General features: G+C 42.9%; 1 protein-coding gene and 1 long non-coding RNA gene across 6 annotated transcripts in view; one reads left to right on the top strand and one right to left on the bottom strand.

Annotated features, from left to right (window-relative positions):
* Nucleotides 1-22,660, top strand: part of NCAPG2 (non-SMC condensin II complex subunit G2) — a 145,590-nt gene that overhangs the window by 8,364 nt on the left and 114,566 nt on the right. Inside the window, exon 1 of one of the 4 annotated variants that reach the window (XM_039525840.1) lies at nt 17,854-17,956. The exons of 1 other annotated variant lie outside the window; for it this stretch is intronic. The gene's annotated coding sequence lies outside the window, so the exon portion shown is untranslated. Of the gene's footprint in view, nt 1-17,853; nt 17,957-20,704; nt 20,882-22,660 lie in introns of those variants that run through there. 2 more of the 4 variants (XR_005594363.1, XM_039525838.1) reach the window with 2 other exon arrangements.
* LOC120398418 lies at nt 14,784-20,778 on the bottom strand. Of its 2 annotated transcripts, none has more exons than XR_005594366.1 (3): nt 19,878-20,778; nt 17,368-17,424; nt 14,784-16,632 (listed from the first exon to the last, which is right to left on the bottom strand). It is a non-coding gene; the product is annotated as an uncharacterized LOC120398418 (long non-coding RNA). The 2 variants fall into 2 exon arrangements; XR_005594367.1 differs by lacking the exon at nt 19,878-20,778 and adding an exon at nt 18,353-19,721.

Here is a 22,660-nt window from a genome sequence, read left to right as displayed (position 1 = left end):
GTAAACATTTGTTTAATCCTGTTTTCACTGGGCATCTCTTGGACCCAAAGGCTGTTCAGTCAGTAGACCAGGAAAATTAACATTAACCAGAAGGCTACAATTAAACTAAAATAGTTAAATTTACAAGTGTTACCATTGGTCCATTCAGACAGACCTCTCTAGCTAGTTTGTCTCAGTTCCCAGCTTTAAATTCTATTCATTCAGCATAATTAAATCTTAGCTATCACAGTCCCATCTCCTTTCATATGAATAACCCATCTTCCCCAAACACAAAATAAATCATGAAATGTGTATCAACCATCTTTCTGATCACTCTGTTTGTATATCTGTTTCCCCTCTCATTTGTCCATTGTGTCCCTGTTCCAAAGAACTTTGTGTCATATATAGTTGTTCAGTATTGTCAAAGTTAGACTCAGGACTCACAGTTTGTCAGACCACTCTGTTTTATTAGCATAGCGCTTTGCTAATAACACCCAGATAATGTGAGCCCCATGCAAGACACAAACTATCTTATTTATACAGATAAAAGGATGAGAACTTAACAAGATAACAAAGGGAGCAGAATCAGATAAGTTTACCTGGGCTAGGCATGCATATCTTATTTTCTTACTAACTACTACCCATCTTCTGTTAATGTTTTGCCATTAGCACCATTGATTATGCCTAATGTTTCTTTTGCTGGCACCTGTATTAAAACATTTCTTATTTCTGCTTAAAGGTACATACAACATTTCTTTAATCCATTCTTATTTTTACAATATAATTCATTCTACTTTCACAATCCCTCCTTTTGGTCAAGCTTACGCCATGACCAAAATTTTACTGGGTTCCACATATGAACCGTTCTTTATCTCTTTGTTCATCAGCAATATTTAAAATCATCATATTAGCACTCTGTTCTGGGGCAGTCACCTGAGTAGCATGCCTTACACAATTTTGGGTACAACAGGAGACTAACTGAAAACATACAAAAATTATTAGGATTCCAAACAGGATAGTCAGGGCTCCCTGAAACAACCAGTTTCCTATACCACATAATACTTAGCCACTTCCATAAAGAACTTGGCTTTTCATGGGGAATATATGCGATTTGTTTTAAGTGGCTAGCGTGATCTATTACCTCATTGGTATCGTCAGGAACATTGTTTTTCAATAAGAGCACAGGTCCCTCCTTTGGCCGCCAGCACTATGTACAATGCCTGATGTTTTTGGAGGGCCACCTGTCGGACCGCCCCTGTTTCTTTGGCCAGGGCTCTTAAAACTTTTTCCAGTTTTATTTGCCATTATTTTAACTACTTCTTTTAACCTCAGGAGCCTTTTTGCCTGGTGTATTACTCCCCCAAGTGGGTTAAAGGAACTGCCAATAGTCTTTTCCCAGGTGTTATTACTGTTCCATATTGTATTAAACGGACAAGGTCCTCCAGTGGGTCTGGGGAATTGAGTGGGATAGCCAGGACAGGAACATCAGTTTGAGAGTGGGCTGGGATGTGGCTGCAGACCCAGCATTTAGAAATATTAAGGGTCTGAGCTATCCACACTTGCTGCTGGATAAAAGAATTGTCATTGTGGACTTCCCAGACCTTCAGACACCAACAGCCGAGGAACAGGCACCACATGTTGGAGGCAGGGCCCTTCTGGTTCTGACAACCTCAACTGAGGGAACTGTAGTCACAGTTTTATGTCCACCAGGCAGCAGGCGCTAGGCTCACTACTGCTTTTTCTTGGGCCTTGCTTTAGGTAGTCGTCTGCTTCTGGCAACCCTTTCGAGAACGTAGATTGTAAGGTATTGCAGGCTGTTCCTCTACGTCATCTTCTGGAGTCAAAATTGACTCTGCGTGGTCCTGAGGTGATGATTGGTTCGCTGGGGTGGTGCATTCTTACACGGCAAAGCATGTATTCATACTGCGGATGCCAGACAGTTTAACAGCCGTCTGGGTAGTAAGCAGTGCCTGATGATTCTTTGATACTCTTTAAGTCTTTTTGCTTCTTTCCTTGACTCTGGCTATAACAATGGCCTTCACACCTTATCTTTTCCTGATGCATTCATTCCTCATTCACACAAATAGATTGAGAATATAAACAGTAGTATTTTATATCGAGCAAAAAGGCATTGCAAATTAAACCTTGCTAAGTTTTACAATGAATAACCAAGACAATTTACATTGAGACACAGGCCTTCAATGTTTCTCTAATTTACTTAACATAGACACAATAGAGAATCCTGTAAATTTGTAAGTGTAGCCAAGCCCTTAGAGAGGGCCCAATTTGTAATGCATATGGGAAAACAGAATCTTATAGTCCCAGAGGGTCATTTTTTTCTGCTAAAAAAAGGGTGGCTAGCAGGATGAAATCAAATTATACATTATAAAGTCCAGCTCCTACATATCCCCCTTTTGACACTAAGATTATCAATCGCCAGTGTCACTTCTTATGTAGTAAAATACTGGGAGGTGATTTGGGCCTGTGGCTCTAGCTTTGCATACATTTGTTTTATCCACCAGCATATTTTAAACATTTCAATTAAACACATACAATTTAAAACCAAAAACAATTAGGGGTAGTAACATTAGTATGCCAGTAGTTGTGGGAGACCATCCAGATAATATGAATGGTTCTGTTTCCCACATTGTTTTGTTTGTTTGTTTTTAGGAACTATGTTACCTTTTTAAACAGATAATGGGTAACTGTTTGCCATTCAATGCCAAGACTGATAGAGAACTCAGCTAAATCAGTGCTTACAGTAAGCTGAGACTTTTTGGTTGTGGCAAATAGTAAATGTGATTATTGGTAAACACAGTACTTACATTACATGTACATTTGTCTACTGGTGGGTTGCTAACACTTTTATCCTTTTAAAACACTTTTTTTCCAAGAATTAACACACATATTGCCCGTTATACAATACTTTGGTCTAATTATTAATTTTATCCCACATACAGGATCCTAGTGAGATGTCTTTACTACAGGGCTTTGGAGCAACAGGCATGGATAAGCATACCCACTTTTGAGGAGTCCACTTGGTACAACCTCTAGTGTCCAATAGTTTTCCTTCCTTTCAGCCCACTGGCTTGAGGTCTGAGGTAGCCAGAAGGATCCCAGGTGCAATCTGTGGAGTGGGCTAACTTTTCATATCTTTGCTTCCAGAGCCTGTTGGTGTGCAATTTTAACAACAATTTCTTCACTTAACAAATTTTGTCTTACCGTACTGGAGACATACTGCATCCAGTTATATTGATAGGTATTAAACAATAATTTTTTCCTTTGATTTAACAGATGCATTAAAACCTTAATATTTTCTGATATTACCCAAAACATTTTATGTTCTAAATATCTGCATTTCAGTACATTCCATAGCTATTACAGGATGTTTTTTTTTTCCTTTCCCTTGTTCTGTAGCTGGTATTAGCTTTTTATGATTTTCTGAAAGACAAAAATAACATTTTTCTACCCCTTTTGGGGTGGCATTGATTATTGCTTAAAGATCCCGTTCTGTTACAAATACCCTTGCTGATTGCCGGCAAAACAGAGGAATTACCCCCATAATTTCCTGTGTTTTTTTTGTTCTATAGGCAGGCCAGGTTTTAATGGGTTCTACTTTTTAAGAGTTATGGGGAAAGTATTTCACTGTTTAGTTATTAAATCCATGAGGTGGTGGACCTCAAGTTTTTTTTTTTTTCTCTTATATAGCAGACCAAGTTTGTAATGTTTTTCCTGCTGTGTTAAGTTTTAAGTTTATTCACAGGTAATAGCTGAGAAGCATCATTACCATATTACCTTCAAGGATTTTTCCAAAAATCATACACACTATACGTTGTTACAGGGGTACTTACTAACATTAAATTTATTTCAATGTTTAATATTAACAATAACATTTAGCATCAAATCTCTTAAAGGGATCTTGTTATACCATGTCTTTTATTTAGGCAATTTCTTTTGTGCTGGCAGTTTTTACCTTCCCTTATCAGTTAGGTAATTTGCATCAACATAGGCTTGGCTTTTGGATTCAAAGCCATCAGCAGAGCTTAGAGACTCTGTCTTAAAAGGGACACAATTAACTTCCACCAGAGTTTTGATTTCTTTCCACTTTCAACTCCTGCTTACAAAACACACAGAGATCTGAAAAAGAAAACAGTCTATTGCGGCTTTTTTTTTTTGGAGCCCTAATAGGATTTTAATTCAGTAGTATATTTTATTTGTATTTCTTTTACCCCTTTTTACAATATACACTGCACATGTCCTAGGAGAAAAGCACATTTCTTTTATATTACAACTTTTTTTTTAAACATTAGCCATATCAATTTTTACATACGATGTAACTGTTTTTTTTTTTCTTACAGAGTTTTCATGTACCCTTATCAAAAGTGACAGTCTGATTACACAGAGCCATTTTAAGGCTCAGTGTTTTTAACATTGCTTCTTTTTGTTTTGTGCACCTCACCTCTGCTGTTGCTTCAGAGGGGCACTGTTAAAATATTTTTTTTTTAATTCTTTCACTACAGCTCTTATCTGCTATTGTTACCAAAAAACAACAACAACCAACCAAACAAAAAGACTCCAGAATCTCTCCCTATTTTTCTGATTTTGACTGCCCTATTGCAGCCATGACTTGGTTTTTATTTAAAAAAACATTTTAAATTTTATAAAGAATCAAGTTACCCTTTAAGGGTTAAATGCTAAATCCCAAAGCCAAACAACACTAATTACCTGTGTCTTGCAAAAAGGTCTGTCAGTTTTGCAACTTTGAATTAAGAGTTAAATGAATTTTTAGTGGCATTAAAAACAAAAACAAAACTAATTTATCTTACACCTACAAAACAGGAGTTTTACAAACCAGATGTGCTGGTTTAGATTTTTAGAACTTTACATATTTTCACAGACAAATAGATACATACACATTTTCACAAAATTTAACTGCTTAATTCTCTCCAGCCTTTGTAGAGTTAACTTTTAACTCTCTTTTCTTAAATCACTTGTTTTTCTCCCAAAATAACACCTTTATTACCTCAGATTTCACCATTTTAAGTATTGTTCCAGGGGTTCATGCCTGCACTTACTGCTTTTCTTACTCCTTACACTATGCCCTTAGGGCTTCCAACCTGTTTTTCAGTTTCTTTATCTGTTGCTTGCCTGCTTTTCTGGGCCCGATTCTGCTTTTTGTCCTTTTTACAATGAGATGGGAGTATTAAGGGAGTTGGATCGATCCGGGGTGGGTTTTTGAGAACGGGGTAAAGGGGAGCACTCGGTCTGGTGGTGGGAGAGGAGGCTTTTAATAAAGCTTTTAACTTATTATTTGAATATTTGAGAGAGGCGAGTTTTTGATTTTGTCCAGCTACGATTTGCCTCTTCCCACCACGAATGAAACAATTAACCTCTTCTTTAGCCAATTTAGTTTTAGGTTGGCCGAGTTTGTCCTTTAAGATGTCCACTCGGTCTTTGTTCCAAGATTTTAACAGTGGCCACTGAGTTTTGGGATCCCCCTGAGTTAGCCTAGACCATTTTTCCAGAAATTTACAGGAGTCCGGACCCATCCTAAATACATAAAATGAGCCGGCGTTCGTTTAGGGAACTGTTCCGACTTAGATGTCTGGTTACCAGTACAGGAGGACTTCACACACCAATCACACAAGAAGGAAATTCGGGTTCGTCAGAGCAACACACAAAAGGAGCCCACAGGCTACTGCCTCAATTGCCCTTGCTTTCACACCAGGGGTTTTACCCAAAGTGTGGTGCGGCTGCAATTGTGCAGATTCCACTCACTCAGACCGCAGGGACAGGAACCCCTTGGTCAGCCGATCCCTGGACAGAGATGGCACCCAGACTCAAACACTCCACAGGAAGACGGATAGACACAGAGACAGGACAGTCCTCAGTCCGGACAAAACACAGAAATAATTACCTGACCAGATTCCTGATGTCAGATCCCGGGATCCCTACCAGAACAGAGTGGGAACCAACAGGTTCAATGGCGTAGACTTCACTGTGGTCGTGCACCTTTCCGTTCTGGTGGAGGACCGCTCGGGCCAAATGCCCAGGTGCCGGCTTCCACGGTCGTCCTACAAAAACAGTCAGGAATCACAAAGCACCAGTGAAGACGGTTGCTATCTCGGTGGAACCTCCAAATTGTCAAAGTTAGACTCAGGACTCACAGTTTGTCAGACCACTCTGTTTTATTAGCATAGCGCTTTGCTAATAACACCCAGATAATGTGAGCCCCATGCAAGACACAAACTATCTTATTTATACAGATAAAAGGATGAGAACTTAACAAGATAACAAAGGGAGCAGAATCAGATAAGTTTACCTGGGCTAGGCATGCATATCTTATTTTCTTACTAACTACTACCCATCTTCTGTTAATGTTTTGCCATTAGCACCATTGTTTATACCTAATGTTTCTTTTCCTGGCACCTGTATTTCAACATTTCTTATTTCTGCTTAAAGGTACATACAACATTTCTTTAATCCATTCTTATTTTTACAATATAATTCATTCTACTTTCACAGTATCTAGTACAATAAGGCCTCTAGGTGCTATTATAAAACAAACTAATAACAATACTGTCTACTTTCTTTTACATAAACATTACTCCTTCCTCCACCATTTAGAGCATAAAAAGATTGGGGGTGGGGAGGTAGGACTCAAATCCCACTGAGGTCTCTCCCTACTTATTGATTCCAGGCAAGATTCACTGTAACCTGAGCTGATTCTTGATTTTTAAAGGCTAAAGTTAATTTTATGTTATGCACAACAAGCTATACTCAAGTATCAGAGGGGTAGCCGTGTTAGTCTGGTTCTGTAGAAGCAGCAAAGAATCCTGTGGCACCTTATAGACTAACAGATGTTTTGCAGCATGAGCTTTCGTGGGTGAATACCCACTTCTTCGGATGCAAGCAGTGGAAATTTCCAGGGGCAGGTGTGTATATATAAGCAAGCAAGAAGCAAGCTAGAGATAATGAGGTTAGATCAATCAGGGAGGATGGGGCCCTGTTCCAGCAGCTGAGGTGTGAAAACCAAGGGAGGAGAAACTGGTTCTGTAATTGGCAAGCCATTCACAGTCTTTGTTTAGTCCTAAACTGATGGTGTTAAATTTGCATATGAACTGGAGCTCAGCAGTTTCTCTCTGGAGTCTGGTCCTAAAGTTTTTTTGCTGGAGGATGGCCACCTTAAAATCTGCTATTGTGTGGTCAGGGAGGTTGAAGTGTTCTCCTACAGGTTTTTGTATATTGCCATTCCTAATGTCTGATTTGTGTCCATTTATCCTTTTCCTTAGAGACTGTCCCGTTTGGCCGATGTACATAGCAGAGGGGCATTGCTGGCATATGATGGCATATATTACATTGGTGGACGTGCAGGTGAATGAACCGGTGATGGTGTGGCTGATCTGGTTAGGTCCTGTGATGGTGTTGCTGGTGTAGATATGTGGGCAGAGTTGGCATCGAGGTTTGTTGCATGGGTTGGTTCCTGAGCTAGAGTTACTATGGTGCGGTGTGCAGTTGCTGGTGAGAATATGCTTCAGGTTGGCAGGTTGTCTGTGGGCGAGGACTGGCCTGCCACCCAAGGCCTGTGAAAGTGTGGGATCATTGTCCAGGATGGGTTGTAGATCCCTGATGATGCGCTGGAGGGGTTTAAGCTGGGGACTGTATGTGATGGCCAGTGGAGTCCTGTTGGTTTCTTTCTTGGGCTTGTCTTGCAGTAGGAGGCTTCTGGGTACACATCTGGCTCTGTTGATCTGTTTCCTTATTTCCTCATGTGGGTACTGTAGTCTTGAGAATGCTTGGTGGAGATTTTCTAAGTGTTGGTCTCTGTCTGCGGGTTAGAGCAGATACGGTTGTACCTCAGTGCTTGGCTGTAGACAATGGATCTTGTGGTGTGCCCGGGATGGAAGCTGGAGGCATGAAGGTAGGCATAGCGGTCGGTAGGTTTTCGGTATAGGGTGGTGTTAATGTGACCACCACTTATTTGCACCGTGGTGTCTAGGAAGTGGACCTCCCGTGTAGATAGGTCCAGGCTGAGGTGGATGGAGGGTGGAAGCTGTTGAAATCATGGTGGAATTTTTCCAGAGTCTCCTTCCCATGGGTCCAGATGATGAAGATGTCATCAATGTAGCGTAGGTAGAGAAGGGGCGTGAGTGGACGGGAGCTGAGGAAGCGTTGTTCCAGGTCAGCCATAAAAATATTGGCATATTGTGGGGCCATGCGGGTGCCCATAGCGGTGCCACTGATCTGGAGATATATATTGTCATTAAATTTGAAATAGTTGTGTGTGAGGATAAAGGCACAGAGCTCAGCAACCACTTGTGCTGTGGCATCATCAGGGATACTGTTCCTGACAGCTTGTATTCCATCAGTGTGTGGGATGTTTGTGTAGAGAGCCTCTACATCCATGGTGGCTAGGATGGTGTTCTCTGGAAGGTCACCAATGCATTGTAGTTTCCTCAGGAAATCAGTGGTGTCACGGAGATAGCTGGGAGTGCTGGTAACATAGGGTCTGAGTAGAGAGTCCACATATCCAGACAGTCCTTCAGTGAGAGTTCCAATGCCAGAGATGATGGGGCGTCCAGGATTTCCGGGTTTGTGGATCTTGGGTAGTAGATAGAATAACCCTGGTCGGGGTTCTAAGGGTATGTTGATTTGTTCTGGTGTTAGTGTAGGGAGTGTCCTGAGTAGATGGTTCAGTTCCTTAGTGTATTCCTCAGTGGGATCTGAGGGAAGTAGCCTGTAAAATTTGGTATTGGAGAGTTGTCTGACGGCCTCCTTTTGGTAGTCAGACCTGTTCATGATGACAACAGCACCTCCTTTATCAGCCTCTTTGATTATAATGTCAGGATGGTTTCTGAGGCTGTGGATGGCATTGCGTTCTGCACGACTTAGGTTGTGAGGCAAGCGATGTTGTTTTTCCACAATTTCTGCCTGTGCACGTCGGCGGAAGCATTCAATGTATAGGTCCAGACTGTCATTTCGACCCTCAGGAGGAGTCCATGTGGAGTTCTTCTTCTTGTGCTGTTGGTGGGAGGGTAACTGTGTATCAGTGCGCTGTTCAGTGTTGTCCTGGAAGTATTCTTTGAGTCGGAGACGGCGAAAGTAGGCTTCCAGATCGCCGCAGAACTGTATCATGTTGGTGGGGGTGGCAGGGCAGAAAGAGAGTCCCCGAGATAGGACAGACTGTTCTTCTGGGCTGAGTGTGTGGCTGGATAGATTGACGATATTGCTGGGTGGGTTAGGGGTATCACGGTTGTGGCCCCATGTGGCAGGTAGGAGTTTAGACAGCTTACAGTCCTTTTTCCTTTTTAGAGAGGTGAAGTGGGTAATGTAGATCTCCTGTCTTATTTTAGTGAAGTCCGTTTGTATGGAAGTTTGATTATTGATGAGAGTCTCTAGGTTGGAGAGCTCTTTTTTGATGTTTTCCTGTTTGCTGTATAGTATGCTGATCAGGTGGTTCCTCAGTTTCTTAGATAGAGTACGGCATAATCTCTCACTGTGGTCTGTGTAGTATGTAGATAGCAGTGGATTTTTTACCTTTAGTCCATTAGGTATGATGTCCATCCGTTTACATTTGGAAAGGAAGATGATATCCGTCTGTATTTGTGCAAGTTTCTTCATGAGGTTGATGGATTTCCACTCCATACGGCTAAATGCAGTGCCTTGCATGGTGTCAAGTATCAGAGGGGTAGCCGTGTTAGTCTGGTTCTGTAGAAGCAGCAAAGAATCCTGTGGCACCTTATAGACTAACAGATGTTTTGCAGCATGAGCTTTCGTGGGTGAATACCCACTTCTTCGGATGCAAGCAGTGGAAATTTCCAGGGGCAGGTGTGTATATATAAGCAAGCAAGAAGCAAGCTAGAGATAATGAGGTTAGATCAATCAGGGAGGATGGGGCCCTGTTCCAGCAGCTGAGGTGTGAAAACCAAGGGAGGAGAAACTGGTTCTGTAATTGGCAAGCCATTCACAGTCTTTGTTTAGTCCTAAACTGATGGTGTTAAATTTGCATATGAACTGGAGCTCAGCAGTTTCTCTCTGGAGTCTGGTCCTAAAGTTTTTTTGCTGGAGGATGGCCACCTTAAAATCTGCTATTGTGTGGTTAGGGAGGTTGAAGTGTTCTCCTACAGGTTTTTGTATATTGCCATTCCTAATGTCTGATTTGTGTCCATTTATCCTTTTCCTTAGAGACTGTCCCGTTTGGCCGATGTACATAGCAGAGGGGCATTGCTGGCATATGATGGCATATATTACATTGGTGGACGTGCAGGTGAATGAACCGGTGATGGTGTGGCTGATCTGGTTAGGTCCTGTGATGGTGTTGCTGGTGTAGATATGTGGGCAGAGTTGGCATCGAGGTTTGTTGCATGGGTTGGTTCCTGAGCTAGAGTTACTATGGTGCGGTGTGCAGTTGCTGGTGAGAATATGCTTCAGGTTGGCAGGTTGTCTGTGGGCGAGGACTGGCCTGCCACCCAAGGCCTGTGAAAGTGTGGGATCATTGTCCAGGATGGGTTGTAGATCCCTGATGATGCGCTGGAGGGGTTTGAGCTGGGGACTGTATGTGATGGCCAGTGGAGTCCTGTTGGTTTCTTTCTTGGGCTTGTCTTGCAGTAGGAGGCTTCTGGGTACACATCTGGCTCTGTTGATCTGTTTCCTTATTTCCTCATGTGGGTACTGTAGTCTTGAGAATGCTTGGTGGAGATTTTCTAAGTGTTGGTCTCTGTCTGCGGGGTTAGAGCAGATACGGTTGTACCTCAGTGCTTGGCTGTAGACAATGGATCTTGTGGTGTGCCCGGGATGGAAGCTGGAGGCATGAAGGTAGGCATAGCGGTCGGTAGGCTATACTCAAAATGAAACAAGCAATGGCTTTGTACAACTGGATTTGTCAACTAGTATATTTTAATTTCAGCATTTAAGGCATACTCTACACTATTTACAATATTTCCCTATAAATACATTAAACTATATTTCACATTATGTTAATCTTTAATATGAACTTAAGTGAATCTAAATATGGGTGTGCATTTATGTTGTCTTTTACAAGTTCAAAAAAAAACATTGTTTGCAGGCTAGAGTTACACGTTTCCTCACCACTAAATGATGCCCCTGGAAAATATTCAGTACTTTACATGTTTGTAAAATGCTTGCTCTAGCTATAGTGACACTAAAAGCTACCCAGTGCTTAGAGAATCTCCTTAAGATTTTTTAAATATGAGACAAGTTTGCACAGGATTATATTTACAGCAGAATGAAATTAATAATTTAACCAGGCAAATATTGTTTCATTTTATGATAAATGCTATGTGTAATAATTTCACATTAACTTGCAAAGCCCCCTTTTGGTTTTTGCAGTATTTATAGTCACTGGAGTAAAATTACTGTGACTTGTAACTCTGCCTGTGAGGAAGGAGAGTTGCCATCAGTAACAACAGCAACAAGTTAAATTAGTTCTTTATGCCTGAAATGTACCCTAGTGTGAATGGCCCTGGCTGTGAGGTATACTTTGGCACCACTGAAGTTCCATACGGTTCGAAGCAGGGAGAGTTATTCAGGGGAGTGGCGAGTCAGAACAGTTTCTGCATCCTTTGTGCACATTGAGGATATACTTTACTTTAATAAAATTAACAGGGTCTAATTCTGACTTTTGTATTAAATGGGAGATTTCCTTGTATATGGACTTAGAATCTCTCAAGCTCAAGGATTGTCACTTGTTAGCGTTCCCTGGCTTGTAACCCACCTCAGGAAGTTTGGCAAGTGAAACAACGAAAAGGTGCCATGGCACCACCACACCAGCTACAGGGAGTAGCTCAAGCTGCACCCTCATATAAAATGGCACAGTGGGCACACTTCCCCACTGCACACTGGAGAGCTTTGGGAAGCTGGAGTGGTGCAAGACTCCACCTCACCCAACATACCCCAGCTTTTTTATCAGTGTGTGATGCTGGAAACATTCAAACTGCAATAAACGTATCTTACAAGTGAAAATACTAAAAATCTACCTCTATGAACTAGGAGAGTTTGTGCCTAATGCTCTAATTGCAGCAATGTATTTCATATTTCAAACAGAAAGAAACAGGGGTAACTATGAATAGTGAAATGTGTAGCATAATCCCATCAGAAATCACTGTATAGAAAATAAAGTTGTAATGTAACACTGTAAATATGCTAGAAGCAAAGATTCTAGCTGTCTGTGACATACCAGGGCATAATTCAGACTAATGAGTAGCTGTGTCACCCCTGTACTGTAACCTGGGGTACTCTTTGCAATGCCTTGCTGCTGTAGCCTCCAACCTAGACTGCTCACAGCCTCCAGCATGTAAGTCACTCGTAGCCATGTCTGTGTGTGCTGCAGCCAGTCAATCAGACCTTGGCTCTTGCCAGCCTTGGTTATGATGTAGGGTGACCCCAGCACACTCCCACTCCCAGTCCCAGCTCTTTCCCCAGAAATGTATGTTGTGTGCAGCCCAGCCCTCTCCTAGACAGTACAAACATACAGTATTAAGTCTCTTATTCCTTTGAGTGAATAATATGCCAGCTAATTATTTTAAATAGAATACCCAAACACTCCAATTTAAACACAATTACATAAAACAGTAAAACAAGTTTATTAACTACAAGAGAGATTTTCAGTGAGTATAAGTAATGACACATTATTACAGTGGTGTATAGGGTGTGAACGCAGGTGTAATCTGTCACACTGTAAATAAGCATTTTGACATTCAAGGAATGTTTTGCTTATTTTTATAACTATAATGATGTTGGATCCTACAAAAAATGTTTTTACAAGAAGCAGGAAGAAAAATTGTTCTTCTTTTCCGCTGAGGATAGGACAAGAAGCAATGGGCTTAAATTGCAACAAGGGAGGTTTAGGTTGCACATTAGGAAAACTTCCTAACTGTCAGGGTGCTTAAGCACTGGAATAAACTGCCCTGGAAAGTTGTGGAATCTCCATCATTGGAGATTTTTAAGAGCAGGTTAGACAAATGCCTGTCAGGAATGGTCTAGATAATACCATTATACTTAGTCCTACCATGAGTGCAGGGGACTGGACTAGATGACCTCTCATGGTCACTTCCAGTCCTATGATTCTGTGATAATTAAAATGAACTGCATCAGGCATTCTGAACTGCTTGATGGTTCAGATGTTTGTAACAGGGATCTCTTACGCAGGCCACCAACCAGGAAAAAAAAGGACTGCTCTATGAAGTGATAGCACAAAAGGAAATCTGTATTTTCTGTTGTTTAGCAACTGTGTGTGTGTGGGGGGGGCATTTTTTGCTATTGCCTTAACTAGATGTGACAGGAAAATAAATGTGATATTAATATCAGAGGGTATTGATTATTTTGAACAGACGTCAGAAAAGAAGCATACAATTTGGTAGCTCTTGAAAGACAGAAGGTTGGAGAAAGTGAGAATGGGGTGGTTGGTTCAGTACTAATTTACTGTACAAAAAGTGATTCTTCTAAAAATGACAAAATCCTATTCCATATCTCTGGTTTTCCTAAGTGTCTCTTCAAAACAATCTTTTGATATTATTCAGTCTGTTATTATTTCTGTGTAAACTCTTAATTACAATAATATTTGTTAAGTCCCTCTGTGGTTTCTATGCAACACTAATACAAATTCCAAGCAAAACTATGTTTTAATGAACTTGTTAAATGGATATCTGCCAGGTTAAATGAACAGTGGCCAGAGGAATAATATAACAACTAATTACAAGACTAATCAAGGTATTAATGATGCATTCAGTTGTAGTGCAATCCAAAAAGAGACATGTTAAGCAAATCCATGAGTTCAGTCTAAGATGTCAAAAATATTTAATATATTAAAAAGGAATATACATTAGTGTATACAGAATATTTTAAAAGTCAAATTTGCAGGCTGATTTATTTACTCTTACTTTTGCATCCATGATAATTGTTCACACAAATTAGTCAAACTGTTGAAAATGTTTGTGCACTCAACTGAGCACCTAACTTATTTAAAAATCTGGTCCCTGAGACTTCCCTGACCTAAACCTTCTTCCCTCTATAGCAGCAGACACTCCCCACCCTGCACCCCCATTTTTTTGTTGACCTATTTTTTGGGGGGGAAGGGAGACAACGCTAGCTGGCTGCTGAAGAGTGGGAATGGGGCTGTGGTGCAAGGATGCTTTTTCAGGGTGATTGTCAAGCTATTCCTGCTGGTTGCCTTTAGATGGATGATGGAGAGACGGTTGAGACATTGCTGTGCTGCTCTTGCAGCTGGTATGTTTGACAGTTAGACAGTTGTCCTGAGAAGAATAAAGCTGGTTATATTTTCTGTGTGGATGTGTGCTTGGCTGGAGGGGAGATGCTAGTGATGGTGGCAGGTCACTGGACTCTAATGGTGCTTGAAAGCAGGGTTGTTAGTACATACCGACAAACAGAGAAGACTGGTGCTGCTGGGTGGTGTGGAAAAAGAAGAGTGGCCTCTAGGTTGCTAATCCCCTTTGATGGCCTATCAATTCTTGTATCTCATTACCATCTTAATTTTCAAGTTACAAGTAATGTCGTTTATTCTCCTGTTGATGCCCAAGTGAATTCAGTGCTATGCAATATCATCATCTTCTTTTCAAATTAATTATTTTCAAGTCTACACATATATTCTGTTCATGATTTAAGAATTTAAACATTTTATATTTGTTTAAAGCATTTTTAGTCATCTTATCTACTTTCAAATGATCTCAGAAACTTTTGGAACAGAATAGCATTAATTATACGTTATAAACATACAATAAATTTTATTTTCCATTCTGTTCTCCATTTAAACTAAATCCTTTACAGAATTTAAGAATACAGTTACAATAGTTAAAAAAATGAAAGTAGGAGAAGTGGTAAATGAAATATCAATGCTCAATAGGGCTACACACAATAATAAGGCATTTTAATCATATTAGGAACAAAAACAACAAAATGTCCTTGATCAGTATAGGTCCATTGCTACATGCGATAGTAAAATTGTAAATAGTGATGCAGAAAAGGCAGAAATGTTTAACAGACATTTGAAAGGAAGCAGGATGATATATCCATACCATATGATGTGGATGGAATAGATAGTTTACCATCTGTAACAAAGGAAGATGCGAAGCATCTTCTGCTAAAATTAAATATCAATAGATCTAGATAACTTACACCCAAGAGTCTTAAAGGAACTAGCTGAGGAGCTCTCTAAACCACTAATGTTAGATTTTAACAAATCTTGGAAAACTGGGGAAATTCCAAAGGGTCGAAGGACTCCCAACATAGTTCCAATATTTTAAATGGGTAAAAGGGATGATCAGGAAAAATAGACAAGTTAGCCTGACATCAGTCTCAGGTAAGATAATGTAATGGTTAAATTGGGACTTTATTAACAAATAAAATAATGCCAAGGAGCATGATTTCATGGAAGGTAGATCTTGTCAGACAAACCAACTGACTTCTTTTTGACAAGATTACAAGTCTGGTTAATAAATGCCACTATGTTGGCATAGTATACTTGGATTTCTCCAAGGCATTTGACTTAATACAACATTACATTTTTACTTGCATCATATGGAATAAGCAGGGAATGTATAAAATGAATTAAACTGGCTGATTGACAGATCTCAAAATTAGAGAAGGATGAATTTTTTTAACTAATAGTTTATTTGCCAAAAAATTCAGTTTTAGGTCTACCCAAAATTATTAGTGAATTTGTGCAGTTTGCAGAGTAGTTTCAACCTAACTGGAAAATCAAAATGTTTTTGGCAATATCAAAATGAAATGTCTCATTTTGATATTAGTGAAACGTTGATTTTTTTGGGAGGGAGTCACGAAACAGGCAGAAGAGGTTGTGCCATCCTCTTATAACCTTTAACCCAATGATTAAGGCACCACTTCGGATGTGGGTGGAAGACCTGGGTTCAGTTCCCTACTTTGCCTCATGTGGAGAAGGGATTTGAATTTACGTCTCCCACATTGCAGGAGAATGCAAACAAACTAAAGGTTTAAAACAAACATAAAGAAGTACTTCTTCACACAACATGCAGTCAACCCATGGAACTCATTGCCAGGGATGTTGTGAAGGCCAAAACCATAACAGGATTCAAAAAAGAACTAGATATGTTCATGGAGGATAGGTTCACCAATGGCTATTAGTGCAAGCCCATGCTTGTTGAGTGTCCCTAGCTTCTGTTTGTAAGAAGCTGGGAGCGGATGATAGGGTGTCTCACTTGACTGCCTGTTCTGTTCATTCCCTCTGAAGCATCTGGCATTGGCCTCTGTTGAAAGACAGGATACTGGGCTAGATGGACCATGGGTTTGACCCAGTATGGCCATTCTTATGTTAGCGCCCTACCCCATGACCATCGACTAGTCTGGTGTAGGGTATTCTGAGTCTCTCCTATTGAAGCTGTTCCACTTTGCATAAATAGTCACTGGAGCAGGGACTTGAACTTGGGTCTTTCACTGCCTAGATAAGTACTCAAACCTTTTTCCTGTCTGCTCTTTCATTCTTCATACAATCTGTAATACTCACCCTCCAGGCCCTACGTTCAAGATCTAATACAGCACTGGCTTGCAGGATCTCGCAAAACATGTCCTCCCACATCCACTTTTTCCTCCTCCTTATCTGGATCAGTCATTCTGCTGGTGTGGAGTGGGAATACCTCAGGGCTGAAACAAAACACCATTGTCAGTGTAGTAGGAACAGAAAGCGAAACTTAAAATTCAGAACTCTCCCCCTTTCCTTGCTCCTCTAAAGTGTTAAACAAGACATGCTTATTAACACTTCTGCTTTGCAGTGCTTGTGCCCAGTGCAACTCTCAGCTCAAGCCAGGGTGAGTATGACCATCCATGGTGGGGGAAACAAGAAGGGAATTGCTCAGTTGCAACTATGAATATAGGGCACTGGCACTGAAGATTGGAACCATTTTCCACAAGTGATGGTGGTTTTAGCTGATATCTCATTCGTGAGGGTAATAAAGGCAGAGAGATCACAACTGCTGCTGGTGTCCCAAAGTTGCCCAGGCCTGTATGCTCTTAGCCTCTTTATGGCATTGGTGCCTGCCAAAGTTATCGCCAACGGATGTGGGAAAGAGTCCTACCATGGAGGAAGAAATAAGTTTGCCATTCCTATAAATCTTCAGGAGAGGATTGCAGTGTACCTTCATGGAAGTTTCACTGAGATCTCTCAGGAGGATTCAAGGGACATCCCTATGCACAGAAATAAACTACTCCACATGTCATTGCTTCCCCCAGTCTAACTCTAAAGGGGAATGAAAAGCACAGAGAAACTCTACTGATCTTTGTTGTACCACTTCTAGTAAGAGTAAATTAATGAAAAGTCAATAGCTGTGTCCTAAATTGAGAGTGCCATCAGTGTAATGGGAAATTTATTTATACACTTACCTGACTTCCTTCCCCTGCATTGGCCTTGCCCGTGCTTGACTGCAGGGATGGGCTGGACTGTGGTGGAGTTAAAAACAGGTCTTGATTTGCTGCACAACTGGACCCCCTGTCACCTATCCCCCATAATCCTCCACTTCCTCCTCCTCACTGTTACAGCAGGGGCATGACTCGGGTTCCTCAGAGGTACCCACAGTGGTGTGTGGGATCATGGTGGGATCTCTCCCAGGTATGGCATGCAGCTCTTTGCAAAAGCAGCAGGTCTGCAGCTTGACACCAGATCAGTTGTTGGCCTTCTGGTATGCATGCTACAGTTCCTTGGCTTACATGTGGCACTGCTCCTGGTCCCTCTTGCACCCCTTCTCTTGCATCCACTGAGCAATCTGCCCATAGATGTCAAGGTTTCTATAGCTGGTTCAGAGCTGTGGCTGTATAGCCTTTTCTCCCCCCAGTCCCAGGTGATCCAATATCTCCTGTCTACTTTCAGGCAGGAGCACATCTGGAGTGTGTAGTCCTCACAGTCAGCTGGCCAGTTCTGCACAACAACTGAGAGCAGATAGGTGTGCTCACCAAGCTGGACAACCAAGAAAAGGTATTTTAAAAATTTGAAGGGGTTTTAAAGGAGGGGGCTTCCAGTCTACATGACCCGTGGGCAGTGGAGTTAACAATTGTAACAAAGCAGTCAGTGTCAGGTAGTGTGGGACAGCTGCTGGAGGACTGTTAGGATCAACACAGATAAATGCAGTGTCTACACTTGTGCTATGTCAACCAACCTCCTGCATACATCAATCATGACTCAATGCTGCTCAGGGAGCTGGTGTTACCATGTCAGCATAATGGGGCACTTACATCAATGGGAGACAAATTTAAGTGCAAACACATGCACAACTAGGTAGATTCAAGGCAGCTTACATTGACCTACGTCTTCCCAATACTGAGAAGACTAAAGTGCTCCATCAGCCTGCTTTAGGCCTTGCACATGACTCACCACTAATCACCATCAAGGGACAGACTTTGGAGACAGTCGAGTGAGCACTTCTGTTATCTTGGTAGCCAACTTTCTCAAAATGCAAAAATAGACAGTGAAATCCAGCACAGGACCCAGTGTGCAAGTGCATCCTTTGGGAAATTGCTCTGACACCTTTTCACGGACCGTGACCTACGGCAGGACACCAAGATGCAGGTCTAGAAGGCAACTGTTATTCCTACACTCCTTTATGGATGCGAAACCTGGGTGACCTATCAACAGCACCTCAAGAGTCTGGAGAGGTACCATCAACGATGCCTCTGGAAGATCCTTCGCACCAAGTGGAAAGATCGCTGTACTAATGCCAGCATTCAGGACACAGAAGCCAATGTCACCAGCATCCTCATGCACCAACTCAGCAGGGCTGGACATTGTGTGCGGATCCCAGACTCCCACCTCCCAAAACAAGTCCTCTACTCTCAGCTCGACCATGGTCAGAGATCCTGTGGCGGTCAGAGGAAACACTACAAAGACACACTGAAAGCGTATCTCAAGACAACTGATGTTGACATCACAAGCCAGGAAGAGCAAGCCACCAATGACCTCAATGGTGCCACATCTCCATCAGGCAGTAGCTCGCTTTGAGGAGAAGTGCCTTGCCCTCGAAGCAGAAATGAGAGAGAAGTTTCTCCAAGCAGGCAGCTGACCCACCAGGAAATGTCTCTACCTACTGCGGGCAGATCTGTGGTTCCAGGATCCGACTCCTGAGTAACCTCAGGACCCATATGTAAATCTGTGGTAGAGATCATCATTGAATCGAGGGATTGCCAATGATGACATTGACCTAACTTTATAGTGTACTCCAGGCCTGAGACACAGAGAAATGGGACTTGCCAAGTGGCAGGCCAGGAATAGAATCAAAACCTCCTATCTCATAGTCTTGTATATTAACTACCAAATCACTGTGGTATGGCCTTTCAAGGGACTGTATTCTTCCTTTAGAGAGGTGGCTGCACATCCATCAGTGATGGCTGCAGCAATGTTCTTCTCCAGACATACTATGTTCTCTACTGCCTCTTTGTGGCTTGGGTTATAAAATAATTCCAGGAGCAGGGGCAACCCCCAGCAATTGCTGCACTACCTTCAGCTGGAGAAGATGTACAGCAAGGAAGCCCCTCAATGTTTCAGGAAGCAAAGGACAAACATGTAAAGACTACCAGAAGTGCCAACTCTCATGGTTTTGTCTCATGATATTTGACTGTTTCACTTAAAGCCTCAACTCCTAGAGACAGCTCAGCAGCTGCTCTTCTTAAAAAATAAGTGTCTAGGCCTCATGGTTGCAGAAGAAAAAGCTTAAAGCCATGATGCAAGTGCACCTTGGCTGGGAGCACCAGACTCTGAAACCAAAAGTAAATTAAAAAACCCCCAAAAGTGTTATATAAAAAAAAAAATTCTCATGATTCTGAAGCCATTCTTGTGATTTTTGAGGCCTGCTCCCTCTACAGATTACAGAACCCAACTGTGGCTGATGTGTAAGGGTACTGACCTGTCCCATTCTGCAAGGGATATGAAACTGCCTGTGGCACAGCTCCAGCGCTGGAGCCCAGCTGCTGCCGCCCCACGGCCCACAGCATTTCCTGACTGCATCCCAGTGACATGAAGCGGGAGATGGGCTCTTAGGGAACATCTATGCTGCAATCAGACAGTTTGGCCTTGGGCAGCAGCAGCCTGAACACTGGGATCCTCTGCCTCAGAGGCAGCTTCCTGCCATCAAGGGGAGCCAAGGTCAGGCCCTGGGTGCGTGTGGAGCGCACCCCTCCCCATGACCCGCTGTGGGGGGGGGCAGTTATGGCCACCCAGAGGATTCAGGGGGCTTGGGGTCTTCGGGGCGGGGGGGCTCCTGCTGCTGAATACCCGGCACTTCGGCGGCAAGTCCTGGGGCAGAAGGACCCCCTGCCGCGAGTCTTCGGGGCACTTCGGCGGCAGGTCCCGAGGTAGAACCCGCCGCGGCCAAATCGCTGAAGACCCGGAACAGAAGCAGCTCCGGGGGCCCAGGCCCGCAAGAGTTTTCCGGGGCCCCCAGAGTGAGTGGAGGACCCTGCTCCAGGGGCCCCGAACAACTCTTCTGGGGATCCCTGCGGGGCCTGGGGCCTATTGCCCCACTTGCCCCCCCCCGGGCGGCCCTGGTGTGGGGTACACGGGGAACTGCTCGAGTCCAAAGGGACAGTGCAACCCCTGCGGCCGGCCGGCCGGCGGGCGCAAGAACCGGAGGAGAGTCGCACCTCCTCCCCCTAACCAGCCAGCTCCTCCTTTGGCCTTCCACAGTCAACTGCCGCAGCGCGCGCACGCCCCGCTCCGCCCCCTGTGGGCTGGGCGCTGACAGAGTGGAGTGGGTGGACGTAGAGGAGACGGGCGCGCGCTCGCATGTCCCCTCACGCACGGCTGAGTAGCGGCGCTTGCGTATTTGCGTTAGGGGTGCTGGCGGTTAACGGCCGCCGCGCCGCGGGAGAATTCGAAACGGAGAGAAGGCGCCGAGCGGCTCGGGCCGATGTGAGTCTGAGGTTCCTGGGTGCGGGGCTGGCACTGGGGGCCGAGTGAGGAATGGCGCCGCTGCCTGTCAGTGTCGGGACGGACCGAGGCTCCTGGGCAGGGGGAGGTTGGTTCTGTCACGGCTGTGTGTGAGAGTGCGGAGCTGTAGGTGGCGGGATGCTGGGCTGGCTTCCCAGGACGGGGAGCGGGGTGGCGGCGCCAGGCCGGTTCGCGATCCGAATCATCGTGTGTGTGTATTCCCAGCCCTCCCACGCCGCTCCTGCGCCTCAGAGAAGAGGTGCCCCTAGGGGCAGCGCAGGCCAGGCTGTGGGGCGGCGATGTTGTGCGTGGCCTGGGCACTGCTCTGCCTAGAGTGACCAGACAGCAAGTATGAAAAATTGGGACAGGGGGTCGGGGGTAATAGGTGCCCATATAAGAAAAAGCCCCGAATATCAGGACTGTCCCTATAAAATCGGGACATGTGGTCACCCTGGCTCTGCCCCAGCTAGCAAATGTGGCCGGGCTCCTCCCTGGAGGGAGCTGCTTGCTGCCTTTCAAATTCCCAGGCTGTTAAATCTCACTCAGCAGTCCAGCGCCATTAACAACAGATAAAACGGGAAATAGCCACCCACAGGACATGTACCATTGACTGGGCAAAACCCTTCTGTATGCTGCAAGTACCAATCCTACTTATGCCTTGGGTCAGGGCTGGATAATAAAATAAGACTTTTTCTTTCTCTACCGTTTTTACAAGTTTTTTTGATGAAGGGTTTTGTAAATGGAATATACTTCAATTACACCGTTACAACACAGTTGTTTGTGTTTTCATGTATTAAGCAACAAAGAATCCTGTGGCACCTTATAGACTAACAGATGTTTTGCAGCATGAGCTTTCGTGGGTGAATACCCACTTCTTCGGATGCAAGACTTGCATCCGAAGAAGTGGGTATTCACCCACGAAAGCTCATGCTGCAAAACATCTGTTAGTCTATAAGGTGCCACAGGATTCTTTGTTGCTTTTACAGATCCAGACTAACACGGCTACCCCTCTGATACTTGACTTCATGTATTAAGTAAAAGCTGACATGTATGACTAGCAATTGAAATGTCAATTCTGTTTAATTTCTATCTCACTTTTTCTCATTTATGCTTCCTGCCCTGGCATATGATTTTATTGTTACAGCTTGAGTTTTATAGCCATAGGCCTTTGCTCATTACCTTGGTATATACATTGTTACACCTTTATAGCCCACTTATTATTTCTAAATTAAAAACATAACAGGAGCTACTTAAAAAATACCACAAACTAGTAATAATTTTTTCTGTATCAGAAAGTTTGATGTTTCAGCCACCAAAGTTGATGGAAAATTTGCAATAAATATTTGCAAATTATATAGAGGAGAATAAAGTGGGATGGGTAGGTAAATATGCTTAATGACAATAAAATGCCTCAACTATAATATTATTGATGGGATAGAAGGGAGCTGAATCTTGTAGGTAGTTATGTAAAAGGGAGAATTACAGTGTAAAGAGGTAGACATGAAAAGTGGGAAATGTGTATTTTTTTCTTATTGAAAACGCACTTTGACACTCAACTCTGCACCCCATTTCAAACTTATTATAGCTTCCAAAATTTTTTTTTTTTTTTGCCACAAACAATTAATATCTAATATGCTTCAGAAATAAGCAGTGTGCGCAAAGCTAATTATGGATGTTACCCTCAGTATCTGAGTCTATAGTCATATGACCATCTCCACTAAATGCTGGATTCTTGTTTAAATTTTCTTGCCATGTGATACA

The sequence above is a fragment of the Mauremys reevesii genome, linkage group 2 (assembly GCF_016161935.1).
Source record: "Mauremys reevesii isolate NIE-2019 linkage group 2, ASM1616193v1, whole genome shotgun sequence".
NCBI classification, from domain to species: Eukaryota; Metazoa; Chordata; order Testudines; family Geoemydidae; genus Mauremys; species Mauremys reevesii.
This window is presented reverse-complemented; position numbering and strand designations above follow the sequence as displayed.